Source organism: Rattus norvegicus, chromosome 5, assembly GCF_036323735.1.
Source record: "Rattus norvegicus strain BN/NHsdMcwi chromosome 5, GRCr8, whole genome shotgun sequence".
Lineage (NCBI taxonomy): Eukaryota > Metazoa > Chordata > Mammalia > Rodentia > Muridae > Rattus > Rattus norvegicus.
Genome location: NC_086023.1, coordinates 65,337,347 through 65,355,757, shown reverse-complemented (window position 1 = coordinate 65,355,757; position 18,411 = coordinate 65,337,347). Strand labels below are relative to the sequence as shown.

Below are 18,411 nucleotides of genomic sequence, written 5' to 3'. Positions count from 1 at the left end.
TCCCCTTATCTCTTTGATTCCTTTGGTGTGTTTCTTCATCAGGTCTATATAGCAGGATCAAATAGCTAAGTATTTTTGATTTAAGTTAAGTATTTTTATTAGCATATATTAATTACACACAATTAGTTGTATGATGATATTTTCATACATGTACATAATGTGTTTCAGTCATACACCTGATTTTGAAATTAAGATTGACTGATAAAAATTGAATTTTTAAAAATTACTTTTGGGGTTAGGGATTTAGCTCAGCGGTAGAGCGCTTGCCTAGCAAGCGCAAGGCCCTGGGTTCGGTCACCAGCTCCGAAAAAAAAGAAAAAAGAAAAAAAAAAAGAAAATGTTTAAAAATTACTTTTATTTTTATACAGTCCTGTCATTACCCACCTCCCGGTCTGCCCTCCCACAGTTCCTCATCCCATTCCTCCTCCCCCGTCTTCAAGAGGATATCCCCCCCACGCCTGAAAAATTGAATTTAAGGCATGTGATGTCTGCTTTGTATGTGTGTGTGTACTGTAAAATGATTGCTAATTGAAATTCTCACTGTGTCATCTTGTGTGGCTGTGTAGAACATTTAAGGTATACTTTTTTTTTTTCAGATTTAAAGTACACAATACATTATTATTAACTACAGTGCAATGTGGCCCCTTAGGCCACCAGAACTTAGTGATGTTATAGCTTAGTCAGTGCTTTTGACCAATTCTCTCTTTTTGCACCCACCTCTCAGTTACTGGTAACTACTTGCCTATTCTCTAATACTTTTAAAGTTCATCCCTTTCTGGATTCCATATCAAGGAGAGACCATGCAGTGTGGGTCTTTCTGGGTTTGTCTTGTTTCACTGAGTGTACTTTCCGAGTTGCTGCAAGTGTCAGAAATTCTTTCCCTTATCGAAGTCTGAAAAATAGTCACTTTACATTTTTTAAAAAAGGTTTATTTATTCATTTTATGTATGTTAGTGCACTGTAGCTGTCTTCAGACACACCAGAAGAGAGCATCAGATCCCATTACAGAGGTTGTGAGCCACCATGTGATTGCTGGGATTTGAACTCAGGACCTCTGGAAGAGCAGTCAATGCTTTTAATCCACTGAGCCCTCTCTCCAACCCCATGGTTTTTTTTTTTTTTTAAACCATCCATGGGTTGAAAGTTCTTGTTTACTTCTGTGTGATCTCCCTGGGGCTACTTTGACACACTGATTTCATTTCCCTTGGGTCTCCCTGAAGAGACCCAAGTTTGAGACCCAGTGACAGCTCCAGTTTTAATTTTGAGAGGAAATTCCAAATTGCTCTCTAAAGTTGCTATGCCTAGTTACACACACACACACACACACCCCCCGCCCTATAAAAAAAAGCTCGCCTTCTCAAAATTCGCTAAATTGGTTATCCTTTGACTCATAATGATTGCGGCCATCTCCACAGGCATGAGGTTGGCTTTTACTATGGTTTCGATTTGGAAATCCCCTGTGTTGGAGCGCCCAGCAAATGTCTTGGTATTAGAAACTTGGTCCTTGAGATGGGCTATGGAAGGTGGTGGTGAAATCCCAGGATGTCATGAAATCCACGTTACCGTCAAGCTTGCTGTGTAGCCAAGGCTGACACAGAACTCCTCACTGTCCTGTTTCTATTTTCCAAGTGGTGGGATTAGAGGCACGTCGCACCACGCTTGACTAGGTGGTGGAACCCATTAGAGGCAGAGCCCACTACTAGGAAGTTAGGTCATTGAAAGTGCACCATTAAAGCAGGATGTTGGGACCCTGACACATCCCTGTCTCCATAAAGAGATGGAGATGTGTGCTGACACCATGATACATGACCTCCTCAGAGGCCCAAAAGTAACAGGGTCAAGAGATAACGGATTGAAGCATGACACTGTGAATCTTTGTTTGTTTGTTTGTTTGTTTGTTTTTGGAGCTGAGGACTGAACCCAGGACCTTGCGCTTGCTAGGCAAGCGCTCTACCACTGAGCTAAATCCCCAACCCCCGAATCTTTGTATCTTATAGATTGATTTGTTTTTGATTTTCGTTATAGGGCTGGCAAGCTGACTGTGTGTTTATGGATGTGAAAGATCCTTTTTATATATCTTGTGACTGTGTGTATGTCTCTTTTGAAAAAAATGTCTGTTTAGGTCCTTAGACCATCTTTTAGATTGAGTTGTCCCTGTGCTTGTTTTTGCTGTTGAGTGACACGAATCCCTATATATTTTGGACATTAACTCCTCATGAGGTAAGATGGGAAAATATTTTTTCCTAATCTCTACATTTCCTTTTGTTGATTGTATCTTTGTTGTGGTGAAATTGTGACTTTGATATAGCCCACTTGAATTTTTGGCGTCCGTTAACAGCATTTTTGTTACCTGGTTCCACTTAGATTTTCAGATCTTGGACTTGCCATGGGTGAGGAAGAGAGGTTTTCATTTTGCCTGCCTCTCTCATGTGTATGCATCTTTCCTGTTGTGCTGCCTTCCTTATAGAGTCCTAGCATTATGCCAGTGGCATCGACAGCCAAGCGTACATCTTGTAGAACGTTTCATAGTTGAAACAATACAACATTCCTTTGTTTTATTTCTGAGACTTGGAGGTGGGAATCCTGTGTTTTCATTTGCTTAGTTTATAAAAACTTGCTTTTCACCTACTCAGCCCCAAATGCAGTGTCTTAGTGCTCCTGCATGATCCTGGGAGGTTCCCCGTTGAATCTGGGCTCTCTCCTGTCTGACTTGTGCATGGCTGTCACCCCAGGACTGCCCTGTCACCAGCGTCCAGAGTCCCTCTTCCTGTCCTCGTTTCCTTTTTTTTTTTTTTTTTTTCCGGAGCTGGGGACCGAACCCAGGGCCTTGCGCTTGCTAGGCAAGCGCTTCCTCCTTGTTTCATGTCTAATTTTTGCATCCACATTTTCTTCTGTCTGGGTTTTCTCAAGTTTTGAGGGACACAGGGTTTAGTGACTTCCTAAGGAAGGGGGTAGAGACCCGAGGACCTACAGGGTGCATTTACTTCAGATGCAAGGTTTAAGGGGCTGCCGAAGTCTCAGTCATCAAGATAAATAACATTTTATTTTATTTCCTTTTTCCAGTATAGAGGGTTGACCCTGAGGCCTTGCACGTGCTATCCAGTGGTTCTCAGCCTTCCTAATGCTGTGACCCCTAATAACACAGTTTGTCATGTGGGGGCAACCATAACCATAAAATTACTGCCACTTCCTAACTGTAACTTTGCTACTGTTATGAATTGCAAGCATCTGATATGCAGGATATAAGATATGTGACCCCCCTAAAGCGGTCGGGACCCCATAAATTGAGAACAGCTGTTGTATGCAAATGCTCTTCCATTGAGTTACATCCCTAGCCCTCGAGGAACAATATTTTAATACAGCACTTTCCAAGAATTACAGTTAATGCAGAATATTCGTGGTGAACAAAATGTCAAAAATTTGAATGCATTATTACTAATATTTTTTGTTATTAATTTACTTGTTTTTTTTTTTCACTTTCCGTCTGGATAGCAGTACCTGACTCCCTCCTCTCTTCCCATTCCCACTCCCCACACTCCCTCCCCTGCTTCCAACACAGCTCTGAAAGAAAGTAAATATTTTGAGGGCCAGTAAGATGGCTTGGAGTGAAAGATACTCTATGCAAGCATGATGACCTGGAACAAATAAGAACAGAAGGAGAGAACTAATCTCATTTAATTATCCTCACACCGGCACACTGCATTCTGGGACATGTGTATAGACTACTTCTATCATACACAGCAATAATAATGATGATCATTTTTTAAAGGAAAGCAAGTATTTTTAAATATTGCAGGTATGAAAATGTCTTAATTCTATCCTTACACTAAGCTAGGAACTGGAGTCTAAGAAAGGATTCTCCCTCAGGGTTTTGACAGCTGTTTCCATTTTCTGACTCCAGTGTTGCTTGTGAGAAGACTGAAGAGTCATTCTGTGTGCTGACCATTGTACACAACCTGCTACTGTTCTTGGGAATCCCACACTATTCCCTTGTTGACCCCAGTGTTCTCAGACTTCTGTAGGATATGCGTGCTTGTTTATGCACCTGAGTCCTGGGGGCTTATTCTTTCCAGAAACTTAGATTTTTCCTTGTTGAGAAGTAAATGAATCTTTCTAAAATCAACTATTAGCAGATGTGTGCATGCATGCTCATGCCTGGGTGTGTGTGTGTGTATGCGTGTGTGCATGCGTGTGTGTGTGTGTGTGTGTGTGTGTGTGTGTTTGCATGTTTGCATGTGTGCTTGGGTGTCAGGGGGGAGCAGGGGCTAGCATGCCATGGAGTGTGTGTGGAGACCAGAGGGCAACTCCATGGACTTGGTTTCTCTCTTTCTCTCATTATGTATGTTCCAGGGATTGACGTCATGTTCCCGGGCACACATGGTAAACAGAGTTGACCACTAACCATCTTGCTGGTCTGGAAGTCAACACCCCCCCCCATTTATTTATTTTATGTGTGTGGGTATTTGTCTATGTGTATATCTGTGTAGTATGTGCATGTCTGGTGCCCCTGGTCACCAGAAGAGGACAGGGCTTCTCTGGAACTGAGTTACCGATGGTTGTGAGCCTTCATGTGAGTGCGGAAGATGGAACCCTGCTCCTCTGGAAAATCAGCCCGTGCTCTTAACCGCTGAACCACCATCTCTCCAGCCCTGTCAACGAGTAAGTTTCCACGTTTTGCTTTTCCTTGTCTGTAGTTAATTTTAGTCAACCTGCCTGAATCAATCCTACAGTTTTCTAACATCCTTTCACAGTTTGCACATCCTTGCAACATGAGAGCGGCCATGTTGCTAAGGGGTCAGAACAGTGTAGCTGACCAACTTGCCTCTGTTGTCCTGAAAGTCATGATATTGAACACCACTGAGCGCTTGGCCTCTCCTTCTTTCCTCTGAGAGTTGTTCTCCAAGATCACAGTGGGCACTTCTGAGATTCAGCCACAGTCACTTTCTACATACTGGTGGAGGTGGAGTTCAGGGAGACAGCAGCAAAGTTATTATCTCGTTAGAACAATAACTGAAACACACCACGTACTTCCTGTGTAGCAGACCTGCTCAAAGCTCTTCAAGTGGCTTAGATGACATAATCTTCTGTCCTCTTCGGCTCCATCTTTCAGACGAGGGAACTCAGCTCCAGAGAGGACAGTAGCTAGTAAATGGCAGGACCAGACTTGAGTGGCAGGACTCTGAAATCCACGTGCACTTCATTTTAATGTCTCTTAACTGTGCTTTTATTTTGTGTGCAAGGTGTTGGTCCTCTATGCTAGAGTCTTGCAGACTTCTGGATTGACTAATACTTTAAGGAGAAGTGTGGCAAAGCGATCTGAGTGCAATGTCTCATCTGTTTTCTCGAAGACAGAACAAAGAGCTTATAACTCCTCCATGACTATGGACTAGCATCACTTCAAGCAGGAAAAAGAAGGCTGGGGTTGGGGTGTAGCCAACCACTGGGTCTCCAGCCTGTCATTACTGGGAGGTGGAGTCTACTGACTGGAGGGAAGGTAAGTCACTGGGGAGTATGCCCTGGGGTGGGGGTTGTGGGACTCCAACACTTTCTACCATTTCTCTCCTTCCTCATTGTGAAGAAGAGAGCAACTGCCTCCACCACAGACTCACCTTCCCCACAGACTCACCTCCACCACAGACTCACCTCCACCACAGACTCACCTCCACCACAGACTCACCTTCCCCACAGACTCACCTTCCCCACAGACTCACCTTCCCCACAGACTCACCTCCACCACAGACTCACCTTCCCCACAGACTCACCTCCACCACAGACTCACCTTCCACACAGACTCACCTTCCACACAGACTCACCTCCACCACAGACTCACCTTCCCCACAGACTCACCTTCCCCACAGACTCATCTTCCCCACAGACTCACCTCCACCACAGACTCACCTTCCCCACAACTCACCTTCCCCACAGACTCACCTCCACCACAGACTCACCTCCATCACAGACTCACCTCCACCACAGACTCATCTTCCCCAGACTCATCTTCCCCACAGACTCACCTCCACCACAGACTCACCTTCCCCACAGACTCACCTTCCCCACAGACTCACCTCCACCACAGACTCACCTCCACCACAGACTCACCTTCCCCACAGACTCACCTTCCCCACAGACTCACCTTCCCCACAGACTCACCTTCCCCACAGACTCACCTTCCCCACAGACTCACCTCCACCACAGACTCACCTTCCCCACAGACTCACCTTCCCCACAGACTCACCTTCCCCACAGACTCATCTTCCCCACAGACTCACCTCCACCACAGACTCACCTTCCCCACAGACTCACCTCCACCACAGACTCACCTCCACCACAGACTCACCTCCACCACAGACTCACCTTCCCCACAGACTCATCTTCCCCACAGACTCATCTTCCCCACAGACTCACCTCCACCACAGACTCACCTTCCCCACAGACTCACCTCCACCACAGACTCACCTCCACCACAGACTCACCTCCACCACAGACTCACCTTCCCCACAGACTCATCTTCCCCACAGACTCATCTTCCCCACAGACTCACCTCCACCACAGACTCATCTTCCCCACAGACTCACCTCCACCACAGACTCACCTCCATCACAGACTCACCTCCACCACAGACTCACCTTCCCCACAGACTCATCTTCCCCACAGACTCACCTCCACCACAGACTCACCTTCCCCACAGACTCATCTTCCCCACAGACTCACCTCCACCACAGACTCACCTTCCCCACAGACTCATCTTCCCCACAGACTCATCTTCCCCACAGACTCACCTCCACCACAGACTCACCTTCCCCACAGACTCATCTTCCCCACAGACTCACCTCCACCACAGACTCACCTTCCCCACAGACTCATCTTCCCCACAGACTCACCTCCACCACAGACTCACCTCCACCACAGACTCACCTTCCCCACAGACTCACCTTCCCCACAGACTCACCTCCACCACAGACTCACCTTCCCCACAGACTCATCTTCCCCACAGACTCACCTCCACCACAGACTCACCTCCACCACAGACTCACCTTCCCCACAGACTCACCTTCCCCACAGACTCACCTCCACCACAGACTCACCTCCATCACAGACTCACCTCCACCACAGACTCACCTTCCCCACAGACTCATCTTCCCCACAGACTCACCTCCACCACAGACTCACCTCCACCACAGACTCACCTTCCCCACAGACTCACCTTCCCCACAGACTCACCTCCACCACAGACTCATCTTCCCCACAGACTCACCTCCACCACAGACTCACCTTCCCCACAGACTCACCTCCACTACAGACTCACCTCCACCACAGACTCACCTCCACCACAGACTCCCACTGCAATAAGCCACCTCCTGGCAGCTTCCAAAGGAGCCGTGGCAGAAAGCTTTGAAACGGTGAACAGCAATGAACAGCAATGCAGTTTTCTCCTTTAAGATGACTGTGCTGAGTAGCTTTATGTCAGCTTGACACAGGCTGGAGTCATCATAAGCCGGCTGTAGGGCATTTTCTTGATTAGTGATTGATGGGAAAGAGCCCAGCCCATTGTGGGTGGAGCCATCCAACTGGTGGTCCTGGCTTCTATAAGGAAGTGGGCTGAACGAGTCATGAAAGCAGAGTCAGTGAGCAGCACCCCTCCATGGCCTCCGCATCAGTTCCTGCCTTCAGGTTCCCTCACTGCTGTGAGTTCCTGTCCTGACTCTCTTCACTGATACGGCCTACGATGTGAAAGTATAAGTCAAACAAACCCTTTCCTCCAAACTTGATTTTGGTCACAGGGTTTTGTCACAGTGGTAGAAGTCCTGACTAGGACACTGGTTTTCTGAATCCCCTGCTAATGGTAACACAAAGCCACCAGCATGGGGAGGGTTGTCTGCACCTTTCCAAATTATTTTCTTTTTTCTACTTAAAATGTCTTTGGAGCCAGGGAGGTGACTCAGCAGGCAGAATCACTTGCTGCATAAACATGATGACCTGAGTTCAGTCCCTAAATCCTACACACACACACACACACACACACACACACACACACACACACATACACACACGCGCACACACACACACTCACACAGACACATACATGCTCACACACACACACACTCACACACACAGACACACACACACACACTCACACACATACATACACACACATATGCACACACACTCACACACACAGACACACACATGCATATTCACACATACACACACAAACACACACACATACACAGACACACACACACACTCACACACACAGACATGCACACACACACACACACACACACACACACACACACGAAAGAAAAATACAGTTTTAAAAATGTCTTTTTTCCCCCAGTGCTGAAGATTAAACCCAGGACCTCATGAACAGTAAGCAGGAGTTACCCCCATGAATCCATTGTAGTCTGATGTTTGAAGATATTGCTCTGTGCATTTTGTTTTTCTTTCCAGAAGACAGTGATACGCCCTTGGGTTTATAGCACAACATGCCGTCAGCCCCCTCTTCCAGCCATGAACGATGACATGGGTAGAGGTTTAATGTAGTCAAGAACATGTTAAGAAACAGAAGCACAGAGAGGGAAAACACCCTGCTTATGACCATGAAGCAAGCCTGGGAGGACCAGAGCTTTTAAAACACAACTCAGCATTTTCCCAACTGCTCTGTCTAGAACATTCCTTGGCGTCAACACCGGTCAGCAGTAGAAGGTACTCTAAAGATAAGGGGCTTCTAGGATGTCAGTCTGTCATTTTAGATCTAGATGAGTGAGTATGTGAAGTCTTCGCTTTGTGTAAAGTCGAGCTCAGCTACTGGCACTGAGTGGAATGGTAACCACCTGAGTGCCAGTATGCTAGGCAAGACAGTGCCTACACCCTCCGATCCACACAGCGGGGGTCACATAGACCCTTCCTGGGATCAAAATTGATGCATACAGAGGTGAGCAGGGACCCAGCTTGTGTCTCCCTGGCTGGCAGAGACCAGTCCTACTTTAATCTTTCTCAGGCAGATCTCTTCTTGCTCCTGTTAGGAGCCCGGAAGAAGTGGGATGTGGTACAGCTTGTGGGTCAGAGACAAATCATTTTCACTTTTCTGTATGGAGTTCTACACAGTTCTACATAGGAAGGGGCTGCATTTGGAAAGGTCCAGTATAATTTCTGAACATGGATGGCTACAGTAAATGGTATAGGACAGAGGGAGAAGGAACTGGACTGCTAAATTGCCTGGAGGGGCTGTGTGTCTATATGTCTATCTAGGTCAGGGACAGTGAGACTTTGACACCCACTTTAGTGCTCTCTTGCAGCTCCCAAATATTCCTGACCCTCGTCCTCAGCTTGAATTGCCACGTTCCCCCAGTTCTCAGAAGGTATCACGGTTTGTATATGCTTGGCCTAGGGAGTGGCACTATTTGGAAGTGTGGCCTTGTTGGTGTAGGTGTGTCACTGTGGGTGTGGGTATGGGCTTTAAGACCTTAGTCCTAGCTGCCTGGAACTGAGTTTTCAGCTAGAAGCCTTCAGATGAAGATGTAGAACTCTCAGTTCCTCCTGCACCATCTCTGTCTGGACGCTGCCATGTTCCCACCTTCGCGATAATGGACTGAACCTCTGAACTGTAAGCCAGCCCCAATTAAATGTTGTCCGTATAAGAGTTGCCTTGGTCATGGTGTCTGTTCACAGCAGTAAAACCCTACCAAGAGTGGAGTATTGCTGTGATAGGCCTGACCATGCATGCTTTTGTTCAGAGGAATGTAGATTCGGGGACTTTGGGTTTGGAAAGCAGTGGAATGCTTTAAATGGGGCTTTATGGGCTAACCTAGTAGTAATATAGAAGACTTTGTTGCTGTGAGTGATTTGAACTGTACAGACCTGGCCCAAGAGGTTTCAGTGGAGAATTTCAATATGGGTCCTAGAGATTGTTTTCGTGGTATTTTGGTGAAGAATGTGGCTACCTTTTGCCCTTGTCTGAAGAGTCTGCCTGAGGCTAAGGTGAAAAGACTCAGATGAGCTGCACTGACAAAGGAAGTCTCAAAAAAGCTCAGCAGAAGCTTTATTCTCTTGTTAAGTCTCATGAAGAGCATTTTGAACGAGCACAGCAAGCTTAGAAAGGAAAAATACAAAATATATGGTTTGAGTATTAATGGGGCACCCGGAAGTGAAATGGAACTGAATCCTATATTCTAGGAGGTAACAGATTAAGGGATTTTTTGGGGGGGCAAGATTCTACCCTGCTAAGTTTAGATCCAGGGATGGTGGTACACGCCTTTAATCCCAGCATTACAGGAGACACAGCCATACAGATCTCTTGAGTCCAAGGTCAATCTACAGAGTAAGCTTCAGGACAGCCAATCTTAGGCAGAGAGGGAGTCTGAAAAACAGAAAGCTGGTGATAATGTAATAGAACAAGGGGGCCATGTTCCAGCCACAGCGAACAGCAGAACTTCACAGCTTTGGCCACGTGGCTCTGGCTTGAGAGTCCAGAATAAAAGGAACTACTGTGAGAATTGATGCTGGTCAGCTGGAGCTAAGAAATTAATGGTGATTATGAGACCAGTATCGATTCCAGACACTTGGCGGCTTGAGAAGCAGAACCACTAGCTCGCTTCTGGGTCCAGTCAACACTTCTAAGCAAGAGGGCGATATGGCAGCTCCGACTAAGGGCGACTAAGGGCGAGAGCCTGTCCTTGGCGGTGCACAGACCTGGAGACATTCACCTGATGAACCACCCAATCCCTGAGCTGGGCCCAAATGACGTGTTACTAAAGATGCATTCAGTGGGGGATCTGCGGCTCAGATGTTCGGAGCATGGCCGAATTGAGGATTTTGCTGTGAAAAAGCCAATGGTGCTTGGGCAGGAAGCTGCTGGAACAGTCACGGTAGTCAGAGCACCAGTGAAACATCTAAAACCAGGAGATCGGGTTGCCATGGAGCCTGGCATTCCCAGAAATAGACGAATACTGCAAGATTCACCGATACAATCTGACGTCATCGATCTTCTATGCCACACCCCCGGTCGATGGGAACCAATGCTGCTTCTACAAGCGCAGGGCTGACTTCTGTCCCAAGCTTCCTAATGGTGTCACCTTTGAAGAAGGGGCCCTGGTTGAGCCTCTCTCTCTCTGTGGGGATCTATGCCTGCCATTGAGGTTCAGTTTCGTCCTTGTGTGTGGAGCTGGCCACTCTGGTGGGACCTTGGCAGTTGTGGGAATGGGCTCCAAGATGATCAGTTTACCCCTAGTGCAGCTGTGCGGGAGGTAGATATCAAAGGAGCGTTTTTGATACTGCAAATGTGGCCGGTGGCAGTTTCCATGCTTGCATCGAAGACTTTGAATACAAAGCCCTTAGTTACCCATAGGTTCCCTCTGGAGAAGACCGGAGAAGCCTTTGAAACAGCCAAAAAGGGAGTGGGGCTGAAAGTTATGATCATGGGTGACCCCAGTGACCAGAACCCTTAAATGTGAATTGCTCTATGCCCTCAGCCCACTCTAAGGGCTAAATGGCTAGAGGGGAGGTCATTAGTGCAGAACTTTCTTTTGAAAATAATAACCTCATAAGCCAAGAGCCTTAGAGGAGTTGATGTGCCTTAAAGACAGAAGTAGGCACACCTTGGGGGACCTTGTAGCCAGGATGAGCTGCTTATACTGAGGAAACTCTAGCACAGAGTCTGGCAGATAGGTCCCGGGAATGTCCTTTCTCTAGTACCTTCTTTGGGTGAGGAGACGAAACATGCCTTGTCCATGTTCCAATGTGGCTGCCAGAAAGCGGGGTTGACTTATGAAGGGGCAGCTTCACAAACATGGAAATGGCCCAAAGGGTTGAACTTTCGGTCAGATGTTTCGAGCACCATGTCTCTCAAGCTAAGTGTCATTTATTTGAGGGGGATAAGAAAAGGAACTTGCCTTCTGGATCCAGGCGAGGAACTGGTGGGAAGAATAAAACAAATCTGAGCTACACCAGCTTACATTCCCAGGTGTAGACCACCTCTGCCTCAGCTCCGGAGAATTCTGCCCTTACATTTGCAAAGTGGAGGCCACCTTCCCAACACTGCTCATTCATGATCAGGAGCAGAACCGGTTGCTAGGCAACAGGAGACTTCCACCCAAAGATCTTAAATCCTGTCTAACTCATACAGGAGGGCCACAGGAGGGCTTGAGTTTCCCACTCACAGGATTCGACTCCTCTCCCAGGCTCACTCCCAGGCAATTATTATCCCATCCCACTCAGTTCTGGCACCAGAAGATGCTCCCTTCTCAGCTGGGCAAGGCTGGTGATATTTGTTGGGTGGGTATCACAGAGCCTAATTAAATTATAGGGCTTTTCTTTGTAAGATTTGGGTTCATATCACACTCCTTGAGATCTTAAAATAATCAAGATGTGCACAGTAACTGTGATGTAACTTGGGCTGCGGTCTGTAGTCCACCTCTTCAGCTACAAGTAGGGGATGTGTGGGGGGAAAAAAAAAGACTCTGCTGGAGAAGATCATGGCTAAAACCTGAGCATCACTGAAGTGAAATCTGGGAAGTGTTTTCTGAGAGCTCAAAAAAGCTGTGTTCCAGAGATAGCCAAGGTTGTACCTCCTGCTGCAGCTGTACTTGGTAATGTGTGAGAGTCACCAGGTGGTACTGGTTTTGAAGGCTTGAAGGTGTCATGAAGAGCAGCTGAGGCTGGGCACTGTGAGAGGCCATGGGAGGCCATTGGTGAAGGTGCAGCCCCAGTTGCAGTTGGCAGACCAGGACTGAAGGGGTCATGCAAAGGGGCTGGGGCTTGCCACCATGAAGAGAGCCTACAAGAGGCTACTGGTAAAGCCTAGTTGCAGTAGAGAACCCTAGTATATTGGATATGTATATCCAATATCCCATATAGTACCTTGGGATGATCACCCGGAACAGCAGCAGCAGTGGAGGGGATCAACCTGAGCTCAGAGTGCTCCAGAGGGCAGAGCTGGAGAAGTGACACCAGCTCTTTGGAGGAGCCCAGAAGATCATGTGTGCATCCCAGACATTGAAACCAAAAGGTGTAACATTGAAGTTGCCTTGGAGACCCCAAAACGTTTGAGATGCCAGAGCCACGGCATCTGCTGAGGAAAGCTGCTAACAGGGAGTGGAACCAGCTCAGGAGAAGGAAGTTTGTTGCAGTCAACAAAGATGAAAAAGGAGGTGAAGATCTGAAGACCGTGTGACATCAGACCTGGAGATGGCGGAGTTTGGAGTTTGCCCAGCTGGTTGCTGGTCTTAATTAGAGGATTACAGTTAAGTGATTGGATGGATCTCAGAAGATACTTTGGACTTTTAACATTGTAAGACGGCTATAGACTATGGGGACTTTTGAAGTTGAACAAGATGTAGATTTTCATTGTACTATGTTTGGGCATGGCCCCCATAGACTCACATGTTGAACAAGCCTGTGGGGGCCAGGGAGTGGAATGCCATGGTTTGTATAGGCTTGGCTCAGGGTATGGCACAATTTGGAGGTGTGGGCATGGGCTTTAAGAACCCCATCCTAGCTGCCTAGAAGTGAGTATTCTGCTGGCAGCCCTCAGATGAGGCTCCTAGTTCTCAGCTCCTGCACCAGGCCTGCCTGGGTGCTGCCACGCTCCCGCCTTGATGATAATGGACTGAACTTCTGAATCCGTGAGCCAGCCCCAGTTAAATGCTGTCCTTGGTCATGGTGTCTGTTCAGAGCAGTAAAAGTCTAAGACAGAAGGTCTGAGAGTTGTCACTTGTGGGACAATCTCTTAGTCCTGGGAATGACTTGGCTCATCTCTGAGACAGATAAAAGGATACTATGTGGACTAATGACCCAGAGACCCGCTGAAACTGTGTGGTGTCTACAGGCAGGGGCAACCTGGAAAGTGACAAGGGTCCTATCCTTGCCTCATCTCTGGGGTCCGCAGCACCATTAAGTTATGGAGATCACAGAGCTCCAGAGTTGGAGGGGATTTTTAAAATTAGAGTTTAAAATTTTATTATACTCCTTATATATACTCATTTAAAAAAAGATTTATTTATTTATTATATATCAGTACACTGTAGCTGTCTTCAGACACACCAGAAGAGGGCATCAGATCTCATTACAGATGGTTGTGAGCCACCATGTGGTTGCTGGGATTTGAACTCAGGACCTCTGGAAGAGCAGTCAGTGCTCTTAGCCACTGAGCCATCTCTCCAGCCCACATATGCTCATTTTCCACACAAGCCATTTTACACATAATGTACCCTGAGCACATTGCCTCCCCACACATTCTGCTAGCCCTTCCTCCCTACTCCCCAGTAGTCTCCCTTGTTCCCCAAGACAGTTACAGCCCTATTTTCATATCCTCAGCACATGTGGGGGTTTATTGGCATATAAAGCTGGGATGCACACATGAAAGAAAACACCACTTGTTTCCTGAGACTGACAGTTCGCTTAGTATGATTTCCAGTTGCATCCATGTTTCCACAATGATGTAACTTCACCCTTTATGGCTGAAAAAACTCCAGGGCATATATGTGTGCCCATTCGTGACGTGGAAACTTAAGGGCTCTTTTTGAGTCAGTTGTGTTGGATGGTGTTTTGCTGGGGCAAACAGGTGAAGGAGTGTTTTCCTGAAGTGAACACACGTGAAAGACTAAGGCAGTCTGATGACGGAAAGTTTCCCTGAAGCAGACCCAGGAGAGAGGATGATCGGCTAAAGCAAACACGTGAAAAGACACTCGATGAAGGATTCTTTGCTAACGACACCCTTATATTGGTCCCCCATTGTGTAGTTGAGCTCCATTTGTTGGGATTCCTCGGACACAGATACACTGCTGGTGTTTCTGTGAAGTGTTGGCGAGTGGATCGAGCTGCGGTCTGCTAACCTGTGAGCCGAACTGCTAATTTCCAGGCAACACAGACAGGAGTTGCTCCAAAGGACCTTTCTAAACAGGTCAACTTCCCCGCCACCCGCACCATATTTTCAGGTAACTCCCGAAATCTTGGGAGCCCCCCTCCATGCAGGGAAGATGCAAAACCCATCTCCCTCTATTCTGATGTTCACATGTCATGTGAAACTAATTTAAGGAAGACTTTCGGGGCTTTGGAGTGGGAATCAGGGGGTCTTGGGTCCCCAGGTTGTTTTCCTTGACACGTGACTCAGGACAAGTACCTTCCTCTTTGAGCAACAGTTTTCTCCTCTATTGGCTGGGGTTAGAGGTGTGGTCTCGAGGAGGCGTGATCTATGACAGGAAGTGGGGCTGGCAACAGCGAGAACTTCTAGTATGGACTATTTGCTTTGGTTTGGCGTTCAGTGGTACAACAGAGGCCGCCAGAGGAGATTCCAGGATGAGATGACAGCCTGGCCTCCTAAGAGACTGGGCTACTCCTGTTGGCTGGGCCAGCAAAAACCACTGCTTTTTGTTTGACTTGGCCCTTTGAGCCTTGTTTAGTCTGCAGAGCTGAGTTTATCCTGCGGCCTTTGTTACAGGCCATTAGTGCCCTCATAATCCCTAGGGGCTTACAGCTGACTGCTTTCCCTAGAATTTCAGGAAGGGTGGCAGAGGACTCCGTTCTTAGGAGCCAGCGGGGGCAGCTTGGCTTAGAACCCCTGGCCGGTAATTCCAGCTGAGGGACTCTTGGCCTATCCACTCACTCTTAAAGGCGTCAGCCTAACTGGCTGCGCAGAGAGGGCTGCCTCAGATGCTCTCAGAGGCACTGGAATTTTAAGACGGAAGTAGGTTTCTGCCCGCTCCTCCCCTCTTGGGCCTCCTCGGCCCCTCTGTCAACCCTCCCTCAATCTGTAAGCAATTTGTTGCATCTGCTGGGCGTTCACTGATCCTTTTCCTGCCCCAAGCCTGGGGCCAATCCCTCTCGCCCGCCTTTAGCTTGCTGCTTGTAAACTGGGACTAATGATAGCTAGTAACTCGCCAAGCTGCTCTGAGGATTAACTAATCGGTGGTTATTAAGCGAAGGAGGAACACACACTCTCTTCCCACTGAAGACAGTTTCTTCTCTGACTCGCTGCTGCTGCTGCTGCTGCTGCTGCTGCTGCTGCTGCTGCTGCTGCTGCTGCTGCTGCTGCTGCTGCTTCTGCGCCAGTTCCGAACTGTGATTCCGAATTCCAGAACCCCACTGCGACAGAGAAACCGGCCAAGGAGGGGAAGGAGAAACCGAAGGTGTTGCTTTAGCAGGGGTGGGGACAGGGCTGGCTTCCTGGTTGACCTGGGCAATGCTCGATCAGCGGCTCCCTACGAATCTGTCTGTCTGTAAACAGGATGATGGCCTTCCTCAGAGGTTGCTGTGCATGTTGGCCCAGTGATGGCATTAGGGAAACAATTACTGAGTCTCCTCCTCTCCCTTCCCCTTTCCTCCCTCCCCCTCTAGATTTTTACAATGATAGCGATGTGCATCTGTATTGTCCAGTCGGTAGGGGTAGCCAGCACTTACGTGAGGCTATGGAGCCCTTGAAACACACCTAGTGGACTGAAGGACCTGAGCTTTAATTTTCTTTGTTTAAATAGCCATGAGGCTGCAGGTTGCCACAGTGGGACCACTTGGCTGTGGAGAAGTCTACAGGAATATATCCTGCCTCTACCAGCCTTTGCTTCCTAGGAAGCTGATGTGGCTGTATCTTGTGCTGGACACTACCGAGGTCACCAAGACGCAGTCTCTGTAGAACTCATGTCTTGCCAGTGAGAGAGGAGGTGGACAGGGATGATAGTCCCAGGGAGGAGACTGACAACCCTGCAGCTGGGTGGGGCAAACCAGGAAGCTATCCATTCAGCTGGGGTTCCAGAACCTGTACTATGAGGAGAGAGAAGGGGGAAGGGGGCAGGAAAAGCCTTTCTGAGGAGGGACCAGCAAAGACAATGGCTTGACAACACAGAAGAATATGAAGTCAGGAGTGCAGGTAGGATGCTGGATGTGGTGACACTGTGAGAGCTAGTATTTTTCCACCAGCCTCAGACAGCCCCTCCCATCCAGGAGAGAGTGCTCCAGCCTCAGACAGCCCCTCCCATCCAGGAGGGAGTGCAATAGTCCTGTCTGGCAGTTCCGGAGGTCACCTGGAGCCCGGTCTTCACAGCAGGACCTTCTTAACATTATCTAAAGGAATGCATTTCAAGGAACCGGACACTGCCCTGGTTTGTAGCAACCTAAGGCTCACCAATGCCCCCGTATGCTTAATCTCTATCACTGTAACTGGCCCTTTATGAAATATATAAAACTGTTTATATTGTCCACCTCTCCTCGAGAGGTAGGCGGACCCCAGCTAGCTGGAAATAAAAAAATTCCTCATGCCATTACAGCGTCTCAGGTCTCACGTCTCATTGTCTCATTGTCTCATTCACTGGAGTCTTTTGGGTAGTCTTTTGGGTTGAGTCTTACAACACGTGCGTGCCTGTGATTCTAACGTTTGGGATGCTAAAGCAGGATTGCTGTGCTTGAAACCAGCCTGGGCCATAGCGAGTTCTAGTCCAACCTGGGCTATAGAGTGAGACCCTGTCAGAAAAACAGAACAGAACAGCATGCACGGTGGTACTTGTCTCCAGAGGTGGAGGCAGGAAGATGAGGACTTCAAGGTCATCTTTGGCTACATAGTTTGAGGGCAACCTGTACAATACAAGACACTGCTTACAATCATGATGTTGTGGGGCTGGAGAGATGGCTCAGTGGTGAAGAGCACCGACTGCTCTTCCAGAGGTCCTGAGTTCAATTCCCAGCAACCACATGGTGGCTCACAACCATTTGTAATGAGATCTGATGCCCTCTTCTGGTGTGTCTGACAGCTACAGGGTACTATAAAAATTAACAATGACGACGATGATGATAATGTTAAACAGAAATAATAACACTCATACAAAGAACACAAATCTTTGGTCTACAGAACATAACCGAACTGGCACTGGCATTGCAGACATCAGAGGGTTCTGGTTTAAAGCACCACATATCCCCCCCCCCACACACACCAGTAGTTCTCCTCATAGAAGAAGGTGCTAAAGTCTTTTTACACAGTGCCTTTTAGGTGCAAATCAAGAACCGGTGGCTGATGCTGACAAGCATAGCTGCCCACAAGCTGCCTGCCTTGAATTACATTAGTGTTAGCCTTTGTTCTTTGTTCTTTAGGAGCAGAAAAGACCCTAGGCATTTTTTTCCACTGTTTGGAAGCTCAGGTGGGCGGGGCCTTACTCTGAGGGTGCCCTCTCTTTAGTTCTGCGCCAAACCCTAAATTTCTTGGTGTTTTTCATCTTTAAACTGTAAATATCTATATGGTATGTACTTATACAGTATATGTATACAATATGTATATATTATATACACGCATATGTTATATATGTGTATGCATGTAATTTTTAAAAATTTGCCCTACTTGCTGTTTCATTGTAAACTTGCATGAGAGTAATTACTAATAACCATGCAACAAAATTGAACTGTCTTGAAATCTCCTCCATTGAGAAACTAGGC

The 18,411-nt window shown here is 47.5% G+C and overlaps 1 pseudogene; it reads left to right on the top strand.

The window, feature by feature from the left end:
* Positions 1-8,759: 8,759 nt before the first annotated feature.
* Sord-ps4 (sorbitol dehydrogenase, pseudogene 4) lies at positions 8,760-12,769 on the top strand (annotated as a pseudogene).
* Positions 12,770-18,411: the final 5,642 nt, after the last annotated feature.